Raw genomic sequence first — 17,310 nt, 5'->3', positions numbered from 1 at the left:
TGGTGTGCATTGACGATCGTGATGACTGCTTTCTGCGTCCGCTTTGATAACATACATATTCCACGACTAATTATACGAATCCGTCAGACGTGATACACATATATTGCTTACATTTGCACGTCTCATCCGCTTTGTGCACAATTCGTGCTAAATGATACGCGTCAGAGATAAAAAACAACAAAGTATAAAAAAATAATAATATCCGCTGTGATATATATTTGCATATAATTTCAAAAAGTCCTTTCTATTTAATTTTAATTATTATTTTAATTTCTTTAAACTGAAAATAAAAAAATTATAATAAAATTTTAATAAAAAATTATGATATATTATATATCATATATTTTAATTTCTTTAAATTAAAAATTAAAAAATTTTAATAAAAAATTAAACAAAAACATTACAATACAAATATTTTATATAATTATAATAAAATTTTAATAAAAAATTGATAAAATTATAATTATTAAACAAAACTTAAAAAAAAAAAAAAGAATTGATAGGTAAATATAAATTTTATTCAAAATTAGCTGAAAAAAGACGTTTGTTTTCCATTTTAATTTTAAATAGACGTCATTATTAAATGGAGCAAATTGTTCTATAAATAACAGAAAGAGCTGACAATCGTTGATCGTGTAATTTCGATAGAAAACGTTGCTCTCGAGAGCAATTTGTGCGGCTGTCTACGCTGCTGAACGTTGACAACAGCTTTCCTTCGTCAATATATCCACAATAAAGAACCGAAGTCTCTTGTCGGCGATGACGAAGAGAAGAAAAGGAGCGTTAAAATCCCGTCTGCGAAGCGTGAAAATGAAGAACGAGGAGAGCACTGGGTATACAGGGTGTAACTAAACAAAGGTATACGAAACACACCATCAGATGCAGGACGACAAACTAAATCGAAAAGTCCTGAGTCACTTTTTAATCTGAGCTTTATTTTTGACGCTATACCAACTGTTAAAATTGACCAATTAGCGCATGACTACGCCCACTAAGATGGCGCCTACGCTGTCTTCCGTTGCAGCCACGCGCTAATTGGCCAATTTTAACAATTTATAGCGCAAAAAATAAAGCTCAAATTAAAAAATGGCTGAGGACTTTTCGATTTAGTTTGTTGTCCTGCACCTAATAGTGTGCTTCATATACTTTTGTTTAGGTACACCCTGTATACGCTCGGAAACGTGTGGGCGGTTATTATTGTTCGGTCGAGAGATTCGAAGAGATTTCGAGGGAAAGATCTTCTCTCTTCCTGAGAGAAGGAGAGAGGAAACAGCCCGTTTTGATGGTCACGAGGGAGATAGAGATCATATCGCTAGATCCCGAATGGGATCTCTCGAGAACTCCGAATGAATGAACGGGCTTTGCACGCGAGAAGAATGCGATAAAAGGGAGCGAATAGGGGAAGGGGAAAAGAATAGTGCAAATCCACCCTTCGCTCCCACTTTCTGCAACGAACATCAAGAACGCGAATAAGATAAGTCAGAAATTACGAGATACAAGAATAAGAAGAGAAATAGATAGATAGAGAGAGAGAGAGAGAGAGGAAGAGAGAGAGAGAGAGTCTAGTGAAATATCTCTCGCAAAAGTTTTATCAGTTAGTTTAACGACTCGATGATCCTCTGCGGTGCATTCGTCCATGAATCGAATGATAATAATTTTCAAAGTTTCGAAATTTCACGTGAAAATGGAGAGATATATCTCTAGAATATATATCTTTACGAAATATGATTATAATTAAAATTTGCAATTATATAATTAAAATTTTATTTTAATTATATTAATAAGATTAATTATATATAATCATAATTTCATCAATATATATGATTAAATTAATTGAGGTATAAATTTATTAATCGTGTTAATAAAATTTTAATTATATATCCATAATGTTATTAATATTTAATAAAACTTTTTGATGATCAAATAAAAAAATAATTATCGGAATTACGCAAAGAAATGACTCTCTAGAATTGAAAGAAAAAAGAGAACTCGTTTTATTATCATCATTTCTTGTCCCAGATTAGAAATCTTTCATTGAAATTGTTTGACTGCGGACAAAAAATATTCTTTCTTATCTTCAAAAGAAAAATTTTGGCCTTTCGTTAATATAAGATGCATTCGTGACTTTCTTCGGATAATTTTACAATTAAGTATTAATAAAATATTCCACACATATTAATATATATATATATATATATATATATATATATATATATATATATATAATACTAACATGTCGCAGTTAAATCAATTTTCACACTCGATAGAGTTAAATATAAATTATTTCTGAGGTATAATATATAAATACATGTGATAAAAAATATTTATTAATTTCGATATTTCGCGATTATAATATACGAATTAGCAAATACTCATGCAAATATGCGAACGGAAAATTATCGACTTAAAATTTTTTCTATCCACTGTAGGCATCATCAGAAAGTTCTACAAGAAACTAATTATGTTTGCTATAATTTGGTGATGATTGCATGCGTAAATAAATACCCATACTTTCAAAAATCTATACAAAATTTTATCAAATCGATTAGAAGATATGCATATAATTTATTAAATATGTATATCGATGTCGTTCATGTATTATAATCTACCAAACGTATTTTCGTTTGTGAAAAGTAAGTCTTGTTTGACTCCATTTAGTATGAAAACAGTATATGTAAGGATGTATATTCAAACCTCGTCCCTTAAATCGGTTTTTATTACTTCTATTTTTGCACACTAGATGGAATCAAACACGACTTATTTCTCGAGAGTGAAAATACGTTCGGTAGACTATATAATACAACGACAATTAATATTCACATATTGAAATACCGGCCACTTCGCCAACAACAACAATAATTTTTGAATGTGGGTATTTGCAATGCGACCTACAGCATAAATGAATTCAAACATAAATTTTAGAGATCTGAGCATAAAGAAAAATGACAAGATTAATTAACTTCTCAAAAATGTCCCTTTTCGGTAATCATGTTGGATAGGATAGATTAGATAGGACTCGCGCAATATTTTTTCGCCTACTTATATATTTATTGGTCACAAAGCAACATAATTGTTTACAAAATGCGTAAAATACTGCTTTACATAGACTTTATATAGCAGCTAGAAACAGCGTACAACTAAAAATGTGATATGTAAAATGAACAATTAATTAATTGTCACTGACTTATCGGGTGACTTGATCACACTCAAATTATGTCATATAATAATGTGAATAAAAACGTTATTTATGAAAATGATTTTTCTATTTTCGAAAAAGGAAATACGAGAATATAGAATATAAATATAATAATTAAAATATGTGGAAAGAGCAGTATAATACACAAAACAATTTCATAAAATTCATATAAAATCACATTCGATAAAAATAATCAAATATTAAAAATTGTATATAACTATAGATTTTCAATTTTGAAAAATATATATTTATTTGTTATATAAAACAAAGTGTTAAGGCAACAAAGATATTTTGCGTTAAGCATTCATGATCTCTTCATAAAATTAAAAAATACGAAAATACATGTATTTTATATAAATAAATGTTATTTTCTTTCAAGAGTTAAGAAAGTGAAATCGCAAATAAATTCTGTCTATATACCATTATCAGGGATACTTTGACTTACAAAAACTTTGCGAGTCTGTTCTAATCTTGTCATCTTCATTTATAATCGGAGCTCTTATTCATTATGAGAACTTATTAATTATGTTTGTTTTAACTTGGCGATGGGTCATATATGCAAATACCCATACTTTCAAAAATTATATGTTTCCAAATGTTTGTCCGATATCGACTATCGTTCGTGTATTTTATAATCTGCCAAACATATTTTCGTTTACGAAAAATAAGTCAAGATTTGACTCCTCGTGTATGAAAATATAGGTATAGAATATATTTCAAACGCGCGCGTGTCTTCAATCGTCCTCTGTTACATTTATTTTCACACGCCAGATGAAGTCAAAGATGATCCATTTCTCGAGAATGAAAATCGTCTGGTAGACTATAAAAAGAACGACACTTAATATTCTCGCATTTTAAATATATCCTAATTTTTGAATGTGGGGATTTGTATATACTTATACCCCACCGCAAAATAACGCAAACATAAATTGTAGATCTGAATGTGAAATGAATATGACAAGAATTGAGCAGATCGAAAAATTGTTCGTTTCCAGACGATTTTAATAACATTTTCGGAGAAGACTTATAGAATCATGCTTATATTTCTTTGACGATTAGACGAATTACGATATACATTTATTAATCGTATTAATAAAATTTTAATTATATGTTCATAATTTTATTAATACGATTGAATTAAGAGTTTAACAAGGCTCTGTAATATAAATATAAATTTAAAGATATAAGACAGGCAATAAGAGCCAACTCGCGGATGACAGTGCGTTATCCTAACGAAACTAAATTTTTCGTTAGGATTAAGTATCTGTGCACAAGGCACCAAATTTTACTTGGTCACGGCCAAGATTTAAAATATAAAATAATCTCATATTTGAGATTTAATTTCAATAACCCTTTCACCCCCCTACGGAAATAAGTAAATGCAAGAGAAAAATATAGATCCGAAAGTCGCTGAATCGGGAATTATAAAACTAAATTAACATTCACAAAAAAAATATTCGCTATATTTCATATATTGTATTAAATCCTCGTAAAATTTTGCAATCATAGAAATGATCGACACTGCAATAAGATATTTTAATCACATTACAAGGAGAGAAAATATCTTTAATGCACTACAAACTTAAGGGGATGCTGCCGTACTTCTGTTTTACCGACTTTAAGTTAGGTTAGATTCACTTTTTATTGAATCTACAGATTGAAAAATCCTCCACAATAAAAGTACTTTATTACTTCTGTATTATTCTTTCATGTCATATCTATTGGGAGCGCCATATTTCGTGCACAAATAAACTGCAGAACTTTTGTATTAAATAAGCATTGTTACGAGGTGATGTACGAGGCCGATAAAAAAAACTGTAATTTTTTAACTTCAATTGTTTTTTTCTACGAAATTACAACGCTCTCCTTTTTCAATCTGTATAACCAATAAAAAGAAAAGCCCTTGAACTCAAAGTCGGTAAAATAGACATGGTCAGCATCCAAGACGTCGAAAGACGCGCGTTTCGAATCATTCTAATCGTAGGCACAAATTTATCACACGTAGGAGGGATATTACGCAGCGAGCCGTGGAAAACTCGACGTGACGTTCGATAAGTCTCGACGCGAGTGAGGTAATAGATAATCGTTCACGCGTAATTAATGACGTATATATAAGCGTGAATATGCAGGCGTCGCATTCCTATATCCTCTACATATATTCGAGAAGATGACGTAAAACGGGAAAGAGAGCCCGTACTCGAGAATCGGAGAGACAGAAGAGACTCTCTCGCGAGGGACAAAGGGGAGTGGGAGGGGGGGGGGAGGAAAAAGGGGGAGAGACACGGGGAATGCCAGACTGCTTGGCGGCGTCGGCTTTATCAACCCACGCTCCTCGAATCGCTCATGTATGCGTGTGTGCGTTTGTGTGCGCGCGCACATATATCGCGAAATGCTTCTTCGCTCTTTCATTGTCGAGTCGACATTAACGTATGAATATGCGCATCAGCGAAGCGGCTTTAAACCGTTAACGCATCTTCGAGGCGTCACTTCCGTAAATACAAAAGTGCGTCTCGATAAAAGATAAATAATGCATTTGACGCGTGCACGTGTATATGTATGCAAATTCATGTGGAATCGTAATTTTAATCGCCGTTTGTTCCCGACTAAATAAAATATATATTGTATTTGCCGTGTTCTCTCAAAATAATATTTGTTTTAGGTTTTTAAAAATAATAAAATATTACAAAATTAAATAAATATAATATTAAAATATAATTAAAATAGAAAATAATATAAATAATAATTTCTAATAATATAATGTTTGATAAAATTGCAATATTTAAATCTGAGATAATTATTGTCTCTAACGGCAAAAATTATAGACACAAAAATTATCAAAATAAAAAACGTGAGAAAATAATTAATGTAATTAAAATAGAAATCGATCAATATGATAAAAATAATTATTTGTATATATAAAAAATCATACAATACATATCTTATGATGCAGATAAAAAACCATCAATTTGCATATATCGCGCAAAAGCGTTTTATAAAAATAAGACGACGATAAAATATTAACGTTGATTTATCGATGTACGCGAACACAAAGTTGTCTCGTGAAAAGATTTTTTAATTATTTATACATCGTCTCCAGTCTGCGAGTTCTACTTTTATATAGCTCCGACAATTTGTATATGCAATCATTTCGTAGCAACTCCTGATAATTAAATAACAATAATCCGCGAAAAATAGTGATGATAAATAATATAAAATATTCTAAAACTGTTCGTTTTATATTTGCTTTTTATACATTTATCATATTAAAAATCATCGTAGATTCAACATCGTCAGATCTAATTGTAAGTAATTTAATAGAATTTTTGACGTTATTAACAAAAACTGTGAAATAAATAAGAAAAGGATAATTATACATAATATGATAACGCAAATAATTTTAAGAGTCACGTGACCTAATATGTTGATTATTGCAAAATTGAAGCTCCAAATTTGCTTTTCAATTTTTCTTGAAACGAGCTTAAAATAAGAATTTTTTTATAAATCGCACAAAGATTATTCTTGAAATTATATAAAATTTATGAAATGTATTTATATATAATTTATTATAATTATACAATTCGAATAAATGCGCTTGTATATCGTAATAAAAAGGAACATTAATGATTTTCTTAGAATTCGTTATTAAACCATAATTTAATTGTTCGCGGTATCGTAAAATTGTATGAAATGTTTTTTTCGATAAATTTACAGCCTTATACTTATTATTGTTACTTATGTTAGTTGTTGAGTTGCCACGTAATCATTGGATAAAATTGATCGACGCTACAAATAAAGAAGTAGTTGTTATAAACTACAATAATCCCGGGTGAAACGTTATTGTATGAATAAACCATCCAGACGATTAATGTCAATTAAATCGCACATCCAAGAAAGGATAGAAGTCTTGAAAAATATCAAACGGGAATTGGACATTAATGCCGTGTCAGCGCTGGCGATAGCACTTTAGTTAATGTAGTGGTTTGCGGTTCGCAAATTCTCACAATATTCATGTACAGAGGCACGATGCACAAAAACGATGTCGACTTGTTTTTATCGTATATAAGAACGAGTTTGACGTTAAACATTTAGGTTACAACATTTAGGTTAGTGTTATTTTTTCATAGTATAAAACATTTAATTAAAGTAAATATATGTATACTGTAAAAAAGAATATGTAATATATTACATGAAAACATGTAAAATTATATAAATAATAAATGTAAAATTAGACACTGTAAAAAAGAATATGTAATATGTAAAAATATGTAATTACATCAAAATATGTAAAATTACAAATAATAAATAATAAATGTAAAAAAGAATATGTAATATATAAAAATACTATATGTAAAATTACATAAATAAAAATATTTAAAATTACATAAAATAAATTACATAAAAATGCACAATAAATTACATAAAAATATGTAAAATTACATAAATAATAAATGTAAAATTATACACTGTAAAAAAGAATATGTAATATATTACATTAAAATATGTAAAATTACTTAATAATAAATGTAAAATTACACACGATAAATAATGAAAATGTGCATACGCAATTTCATTATTCATATATTGTAACTTTACACTTAATATTTATGTAATTTCACATATTTTTTTACAGTGTATGTAAGAAAGAAAATTTTTACTTGCATATAAAATATTAAAATAATATGACTAAAATATTCTATCGTAATAATTTGTAAATCATTAAAACAACATAAGTACGTGATCTCTTATCGAGAAAGCTCGCATGTCGAATGTTTAGATAAATATCTCGATATGATTCAATGTAGAAAATCGTGTTTCGCGAGCGACACGATATTACGAAGTGAAATCTTATCAGAAAAAAAATTAGTTCAGCTAATTGCTAGATCTCGACCGAGAAATTAAATTCTATTGGAGCAAAATACCGGTATGGAAAATATCGTTTATTTCAATCATATATATTTATCCACGCAGTTTTTCTCTTGTTTATTTCTTCCTCCCGCAATTTTATTTTTTTTTCCTCGATAAGTAATAATTGACAATCAGCTGATTTCGTCGCCAATGTTTGATCTGTTCGCAGCGTGAAAATTGTGATCAAATTAAACCTTTATTTTCATCACGAGTGCATTCTTGATTGCAGGAGACCGTTCTTAATGAACCGAACATGGTTCAGCTGTCAATTCGTTTGAACTTTGACCTGATGAACGACACGAGATACTAATCCATCAAGAATTTTGATGAAATTGATTCTAAATCGCGTTTTTTAAATGTTTTACAATTGTAAAAACATTTTAAAATAATAAAATAATAAAATTATAACAAATAATTAAAAAATAAATGATAAAAACAATAATAATAATTTTAATAATTATATTATTTTATAATAATAATTATATAATTAAAATATCCTTGATAAATAAATAAGAGAAGTGGGTTTCGGAGAACCAAGGAACTAAGTACTGGTAAAAAAAAAAAAAAAATGAAATAAAACTCTAAAAAGAGAAAAAGAAGTCTTAAGAACTGGTTGTAGACAAGATGGTCTTTCTATGAAAAACAATGCCGCATCTCGTAACTCGTTAATTGCTTTCCTTGCTTAAGAAAGGGTATTACACGCCATTTATGTGTTCTTTCACTTGCAATAAAATATCGACCGCCAGTACTTATTCAGCGAGTTGTATTCAGAGTTGTATTATTTATTAAAGTAACTTGGAAACGGTTCCTTCTTTAAAAGGCGATAAAGCATTAAATATATAGAGGCTGTATACATATAAATGTATATATTATAGATATCACAGAAGTGTGTACATAATTTTGATAGTCAGCTTAATTACCAGTCCTTATGAATAATATTATGAGAAGCAAAACATTATAAATTTATAAATTTTCTGCAGAAGTTTTCAATCATTAATTAATTATTGAAAGTGAGGGCGTGCAGATAGACAATTTCAAAAATTAGATGATTGGAAAATAATGCAAAAAAAAAATTATGACCGATGCAATTGTTCATGTATTATACTTATAATTTATCAAACATATTTATGTTTAGGCAAATACACACACATTCAAGAAACAATCATGACTGATGTAATTTGTTAAACAGTATATTTAGAAATAAACTATAATCAATGCTTATCATATACATTGTTGAAAAAAATCTCGTATATATTAATCCAGTAAAAATTAAACTTGAAAAGGGCAAACTTCATAAAAATTACCATCAAGCTGAATTTTTGTGGATACCTTTATTTTGATGTTCTAATAAAATTCTGAAAAGTCCCTTTAATTTCATCCAAGGCGTCTTTTTATGGGAGGTAAATTGTAGTTTTTTGCCATTATCTCGAAAACTATCAATTTTTCGAGAAAAATAGTTATTATCAAAATTGTACCTCATAAAATTCTCTACAAGAAAGGTCATTAAACTTTTTTTCGTACAACTAATCGATTTTGAGTAAAACGTAGAGTTGCAATGTCTGTACTCCTTTCCGCACACCACGCGGAGATAGAGGTACTGAGAGCGTTTTCTTTTCGCTCTATATCTTCGAAACGGTTAATTCCACGAAAAAAAGTATAATGACTTTTCTTGTAGGAAATTTTCTGAGCTACAATTTTGATAATAACTATTTTTCTCGAAAAATTGATAATTTTCGAGATAATGGCAAAAAACTAAAATTTAAGTACTCCCTTTTACTCACCGCATAAAACAACGCTCTGAATGAAATGAAAAATTCTAACAGTTTAACACGCAAGTCTGATTTGAGAACGATGCGGATACAAAATGTAATTTCATCATTTTTTAAGTGAATTCTTCAACAAAAATAAATAATTTCTATCAACATTCTATAAAAATATAAAAATTGATGTAAAATATGTGGATATAATGTTATCGCAAAGTAAAATTTTTGCATATTTCATTCGATATTTTGAATAAAATATCCGTATCTTGTAAAGGATATTTATTTTCTTATAATAGAATGTGTTTTTGTTTATTTATGCAAATGTATATATAATTAAATCAACTTTATACGCATTAAATCTAATTAAACATGAATAATTTTTATTTTGTAAACATGATATAATATATTTTTTAATTGAAAATCTACAGTTATATAATATTTAATATTCAATTATTTCGATCAATCAAATGTTACTTTAATTTCGCATTTGTGTATTACTGCTCTATTTATATTTTCATATTAGGTATTATATTTATATTCTATATTTCTTTTTAAAGTAAAATAATCGTTTTCATATAAATAACGTTTTTGTTCAAACATACTTATGTCGTCGCTTGCAAATATTTCTTCCATGCCATGCATAATTGTATCTTGCACATTTTTTAATCATTATATTTTTGTATTCTTAAAACTCTCACATGTAGAATTATCATTTTCAGGAATAATATCTTTATTAGCATACTTAAACGTATCATCAAATATATTTTATATCTTATTGTGGTAGATGTATTATATTTATTTCAATATATTAATATTAATAGTAGATATTAATATTTTTATTGGTAAATATTAATGAGAAAAACTCTTACAAAATTCTTCCAGTACCATACATTGTCCCACAAAATTACCATGATTTTCAGGATAAATTTTCAGAAAAAATTCTGTCCGTGCATCATATATATACTGACACTTCGCTAACAACGGTAATTATTCACTCGCGTAAATTACCGAAACGATCGAGCTGCATGACGGATATCCCCTTCTCGTCCGAGATGGAGAATCATCACGCGATTAAGAGAAGTTTTCTCCCTGCGATTATCTCATCTCGTACCGCGGAATTACGGCGCCCGCCGTTCGAAATGCACACATAACGCGAGAAACCGGGAGAGCTCGGAGCTAAGACCGGTTAATCGGCGCGATAATAATCGCCGAGCTCTATCGTGCGTACACGCCGCGGCCGAACTGGCAAAATTCCCGTCCGCAATTCAAGCAATTGCTATCCACTTAAGTCACTTTTCCGCTCGCACGAGCTCTCCGTTTCGCGTATACGATCGGAATCGGCCGTAAATCAATGCCGAGGAAATTCTCTCGCGCATCGCGTTTCCGTGCGACGCAATATTCTGATATTTTATTATTCCTCGATTCAGCGTCATCCGCAATTTTGCGATCTCACATAACGCGAAGAAACAAATTTTTTATGTGCTACGATATAAGAATGTCGCGTGCGTTGAAAGATATAAGATTTTTTTTTTTATGTATCATATATGTCAAAAGACAAGAGTATACCTAATGAAGTTATACAGTAGAAAAATTTGTGTTTTTTTAAACTGTTAAAAACGGAAAAAATTATTATTGTTATTTGTTTCAAATAAATAATTGATAGAGCAGTATAAAAATAAATATTAATTTAATTAATTTTTCCAGTGTAAAAGTTAAAAAAACAAAATTTTTTTACAATATTTTTACAAAGAAATATGATCAACACTACATATAGAAATTTTACATATATGTATAATATTAATAATAAAACTTTTGTGTTAAATATTTAACACATTCAAGTGTTAATTTAATATATTACTGATCTGTTAATTGAACTTAAATGTTAAATTATTAAAACAATTGAAAAAAATGTAAAAATAACATTGTGAATCTATTTTTAATTTTACACAATAAATATGTTCTGCTTTATTAGTGACAAAATTTATCTGTTAAAATTTACAGAAAAAAAGTTGATTTTCTATATTATAATATAAGTGAGGATGATAAAATATAAAATTAACATATTTTTTGTTAATTTTTACATTAAAAGAATGTTAATTTTACATAAAAAAATTTATTTTAAATTATATTTGAAGTTTTGCATTTATTTTGTGTTAAAATAATTGTACTTATTTATCAAATATCTATATATATAAAATAAATTAAATTCATGAAAATAATACTGCCTTATAAATCATTTATTTAAACCAAATATTTAATATTAGTTTCAAATAAATTATTATATTTATAAGACAGTATATTGAAATAAATGTATTTAATCAATTTTTTTCAAAGTACAGATTTTAGTATAGATTTAAAATACAAAAATAAAATTATATACATAAATTTAAAAGAAATGAAAAATAAATTTATTTAAAAAGATAAAATTATGAAAAAATATCTCCCATAATTTCTCTGTATAAAAAAAAATAAATCTTTACACAATAAATAAGGAGAAAATTACACGATGATATTTAAATGTGTGCCAAGCAACGGGAATTATGGTAATTTTAAATGTTTCTAATATTTATAAATCACTTTATTTTAGCGAACGATTTTTGCGCCAACGACTGATCGTTGTTCATTCGTCCTCGACGCGACAAGTTTATCGTATACTATCACATTTAATTTTCTTACAGCGCGAATATGGATGCGCGAAACGTAATGACTCTCGATCGTGAAAGTTCATATACATATATATACTTCGGTATAATTCGCAGTGCGACTTTTATACCTTGTTATAAACTACAAGAGTTCACGCATAATTATCAGATAAATGCCGAAGCGAATTATATATACGTATTATATCTCTGACTAATACGACTTTCCTGAATGGTGCCGAGGAGTCTTAATTGGATTTGTATTTTTTGCATTTTCTTGTACGATCAGGTTACATAGCTATACATTATATGTCTTTTCTTCTTGCGCCACTTATTAATATTATATATTATATGTAAAATTTCTATATGCAGCGTTGGTCATATTTCTTTGTAAAAATATTAATATTTCTATTTTATTTGTTTCACATAAATAATTTATAAGGCAGTATAGAAATAAATATTTATTAATTTAATAATTTTTTCCAGTGTAAAAGCAGTTAAAAAAACAATTTTTTTACAATTGTCAAATAAATATTTTTGACATCAAATCAATATTAGTTTCAAATAAATGATTTATAGAAGGGGTATTGAAAGAAATATTTATTCGAATTCAACACTTTTTTTCAGTGTAATAATATATAATAGATTTGTAGACAATTATTGTTTTGCAAATAATTAAGGTATATTTAATGTAACGTAATATTTAAATTTTAAAATAAATTTGTAATTTTTTGTGTCATAATTTATATTTTTTATAATCAATTACATGTTAATTACAATAATATGATATATTCTGATTTTACGTTGAGATCTTTAAAATATTTTCAAACATGTTTTATTTGGATGACAATTAATATCATCATAAATTATATACGTATATCATAAAATTATTATCAGTTTTTCTATATATATTTGCAGATAATTTATTCTTGGACGCAATTCGCGAGAGAAAAAATAGGCATTAATTATTAGCATAAATAAGATATAAATTACAGATGAGAACCGTTGTTCCTCACCCATCCTTCCTAAATTTCTCGTAATAAATCGATACTATGTATAATTTTATCATCACACGTACATGACAAAACGTTTAGTATCACGATTCTCGGAACTTTGTTTGCATAATGCTGTTTACAAGAAATCGCGCGTTGAACCACGTTGAACGAAGAGCTCGTTTGTATTCTGCTGATGAATCCAGCTTTCTCACGAGAATTACCCAGTTCAATCCCGATATTTATATCTTTCTCAGCTCCTTTCAACTCGACAAAGCGATATAATTCAAAGACACGATGCGGGACGTTCGAGTTACATCATATATGTTATTCATCAATTTATTTTATATCCCTTTTTGACAGCGCAATTATACTTTAATTGTAAAATATGGAAGACTTAATTGACAGGGTGTTTTCTTTATTTGATCACAGTGGCTGGACTAATACATTTGTTCGTTAAAAATATAGAAGTTTAAAAAAAATTCAGAATTTATATATTCCAATTTAATATTTGATGTTATACGTTAAAATTCGGTTAAAATCCTAATCAAATTAACTGAAGGATAAAGTTGATTTTCAATTGATTATATAAAGTTATTTGCGTCTCGATAGCCTACAAAAAGAATTTTCTTTTAGAATTTATCCTGAAAATCGTTATAAGGCAATATGATATTGGAAGAGTTTTATAAGAGTTTCTCTGATTAATATTTACCACAATAAAAATATTAATATCTGCTACCACAATTTAATTTTTAATTTATAAGATATAAAATATATTCAGTTAATTTTAGTATGTATACATATTAATATTTTTTATGATAAATATTAATCACAGAAGCTCTTATAAAATTTTCCCAATATCATATATTGTCCTACAATCATTTTCAGGGTAAATTTTAAGAAAAATTTTAAGATAAATTAAGATCGCGAATTGTTGTTTCTACACATATACGCACAGTTGAAAAATTTCTGTTAAATTTAACAGATATCACATGTCCCAAAACAGTGCACAGAAATTTTTGTGTTAATTTAACATAATATGAATATGTTAAATGGAGACACAAATAGTGTGTTAATAATTTAACGCAAAACTTCAAATAATTAAAAATAAATTTTGTGTAAAATTAACATATTTTTAATGTAAAAATGAACAAAAAATATGTTAATTTTAGATTTTATCATCGCCACTTATATCATAAAATAGAAAATCAACATTTTTTCTGTAAATTTTAACAGATAAATCTTGTCACTAATAAAGCAGAACATATTTATTGCGTAAAATTAAAAATAAATGCACATTATTGTGTTATTTTTACATTTGTTTTAATAATTTAACATTTAAGTTCAATCAACAATTAAAAATTAAAAATTAACAATTAAAAATTTTCATGGGGACCGTTTTGAACGATAAGAAAACACAAATTTTTCTATATACATATTTTCGATATTAAATAATGTGACTATATTCGAAGTGCTCTTTATAATTCGGATATGTTAGTCAAGAGTTTCAGATATTTATAAATAAACAGCGCACTTCGTTTCTCTGATTAGTTTCGCTTGTCAATGCTTATCATAGACCTCCCCGAGCAAAAAGTCACTCGAACAAGGATTGACATGGAGGGACGTTCGGGATAATTGGCGAAACGTTGCCTTTAATATCGGACAGGTACTCGCAACCAGTCGGCCACACGGCGAGACAAATGGATACTGCACACGCCGACAGTTCGGACGTAGAGCCCGCAAAAATAAATTATTTTAAGAGCGCATAATTGATTCCGACGTGTTTAATTTCGCGCGAAATTTCGCGACGTCCTAATGTCTGGATTTAATTGACGCGCGAAATCGGCGCGTCGATTAAGATAGGATATATCGCTACTCTCAGTGGAGTAAAAATTAAAGTTAAATAATAATTTTTAAATTCGGGAATAGGTACAATTTTTTTCGTCATGAAACTTCTCTCAATTTTCTGAATGTCAATCATCACGCGCTGAACAATAGAAATTTTTCTCTCATTATAGGAAGCTACAAGTTGCGAAGAAATATTAATAATACCTCGACAATTTCATTGGACTATCATTTACGAGTATCATGTCTCGACATGAATCATCTACGCAGATGTTAGCACAAGAATATCAACTCCTATTCATCCTTGGTATCGATATTCCATTAAGTGCACAATGAAAAATCATTAGAAGAGAGCTTCAACCAGCTGTTACTTTCAAAAATAACTTTAAATATATATATAATATATTATTTTAAAATAATTTTAAAATATAATAAAAAAATTTTTTAATAATTTTAAAATAATTTTTTATATAACTTTAATCTCCAATTTCTTAAAGCAGAGATTTATATAATTTTATGCTAAACTCAGCATAAAAAATATAATATCAAATGAAATATAATATATTATTTTTAAATAATTTTAAAATAATTTGAACATAATTTCAAAATCATTTTTTTATATAACTTTAATCTTAAATTTCTTAAAACTGCAATGCAGAGATATATCTATATATATACAATTTTCGGCTAAATTTAACATAAAAAAAAACAAAAAAGTATATTCTTTTCTCTTATATTTTTGTGCTATATTATTATTTACTCAATTATTTTATGCTTTATTCGCTGGTCAAATTTTGATCAATTATTGTGTATAATAAAAATATATTTAAATATATAAATATATATATATATATATATATATATATAATATATTTTTAAATATATTCATTAAAATTTCGAAAAAAGAGCTGAGTTTATTTTCCAAGAAAATGTTCATTTTATATAGAAGTCACAAAGCACATTTGTGTATCGTTTATGTTCCAATTTGTCTTATCTTTATTCTATCTCGGGTGCTGCATATGATCGTAAACGCTGAGTTTGCTACGTTAAAGGACTAAAGTATTGTCATTGACGAGCTAAAAGAGCGAGTTTAAACGCAAATAAGAGGACTATGAATATTCGGGTCACACACATAGTTGTATATAGCTGTTGTTGCCGAGCGCATTTGATTCTTTGTGTGCGAGAAGTGAAACAGCTCGACGTAAAAAAGTAGAGGAGCGAAGAGAAACGTTTAAAGTCTGCTCCGGGGCGAAAACACCGGGTCCGTGCAAATTGCCTACAATAACCTTTCGCCTTGAGAAAATAAAGCAAATAATGCGCCTGTGACATTCCTTATTTCATATAATACGGTTGCCCGTAATAAAGTGTACGATATTACTCTGGGTCAGACGTGCTTTAAAACTTCATCACTTCCGCACTCGACATACCTATACGTAGTTTCCCAACCCTATTGTTCAAACAATCCATTAAAGGTACTGAATTGTTAAACACATTTAAACCATTTAAAAAAATTATTTAAAACATTTAATCATTATAAAAATATTTTTGAACTATTAAATGTGTTTTTTATTGTATATAATATATGAATCATATATAAAATTTAAAATATCTGAATAAAAATGGTTAGACATTTAAAAAATTATTAAACATTAATTTATTTTAGAAACATTTTAACTTATAAAATATAATGTGTCATGTATTATATTGAGTTATAAATTGTTGCGTTTGCAGGAAAAATTTTTTTTAAGTATGAAGCAAACATAAAATTATAAATATATCGAATATGATTATTTTTTTTAATATGATGTAAGCCAGTCAACTTGATATATGAGACGTATATAATTATTGTAGCAATTATATTGGTATATACACATATAATTGTATATGTGTATACGCAGTTGTATATAAAGACTCGAGCAAGGTAATAACGAGCTATCCAGCAGAGTAATTTCACGGCAGAAAGATTTAAA

At 27.9% G+C, this 17,310-nt stretch overlaps 1 protein-coding gene across 7 annotated transcripts in view; it reads right to left on the bottom strand.

Moving 5' to 3' along the window:
* Window positions 1–17,310, bottom strand: part of Sulf1 (Extracellular sulfatase Sulf1) — a 175,378-nt gene that overhangs the window by 109,323 nt on the left and 48,745 nt on the right. The window contains exon 1 of one of the 7 annotated variants that reach the window (XM_085487316.1): window positions 10,873–11,113. The exons of 4 other annotated variants lie outside the window; for them this stretch is intronic. The gene's annotated coding sequence lies outside the window, so the exon portion shown is untranslated. Of the gene's footprint in view, window positions 1–10,733; window positions 10,753–10,772; window positions 10,802–10,872; window positions 11,114–17,310 lie in introns of those variants that run through there. 2 more of the 7 variants (XM_085487317.1, XM_085487315.1) reach the window with 2 other exon arrangements.

Source organism: Nylanderia fulva, unplaced genomic scaffold (assembly GCF_048542155.1).
Source record: "Nylanderia fulva isolate GAGA-0341 unplaced genomic scaffold, ASM4854215v1 Scaffold53, whole genome shotgun sequence".
In the NCBI taxonomy this organism is placed as follows: Eukaryota; Metazoa; Arthropoda; class Insecta; order Hymenoptera; family Formicidae; genus Nylanderia; species Nylanderia fulva.
The sequence above is the reverse complement of the archived record's forward strand: the minus strand, read 5'-3'. Positions and strand labels throughout refer to the sequence as shown.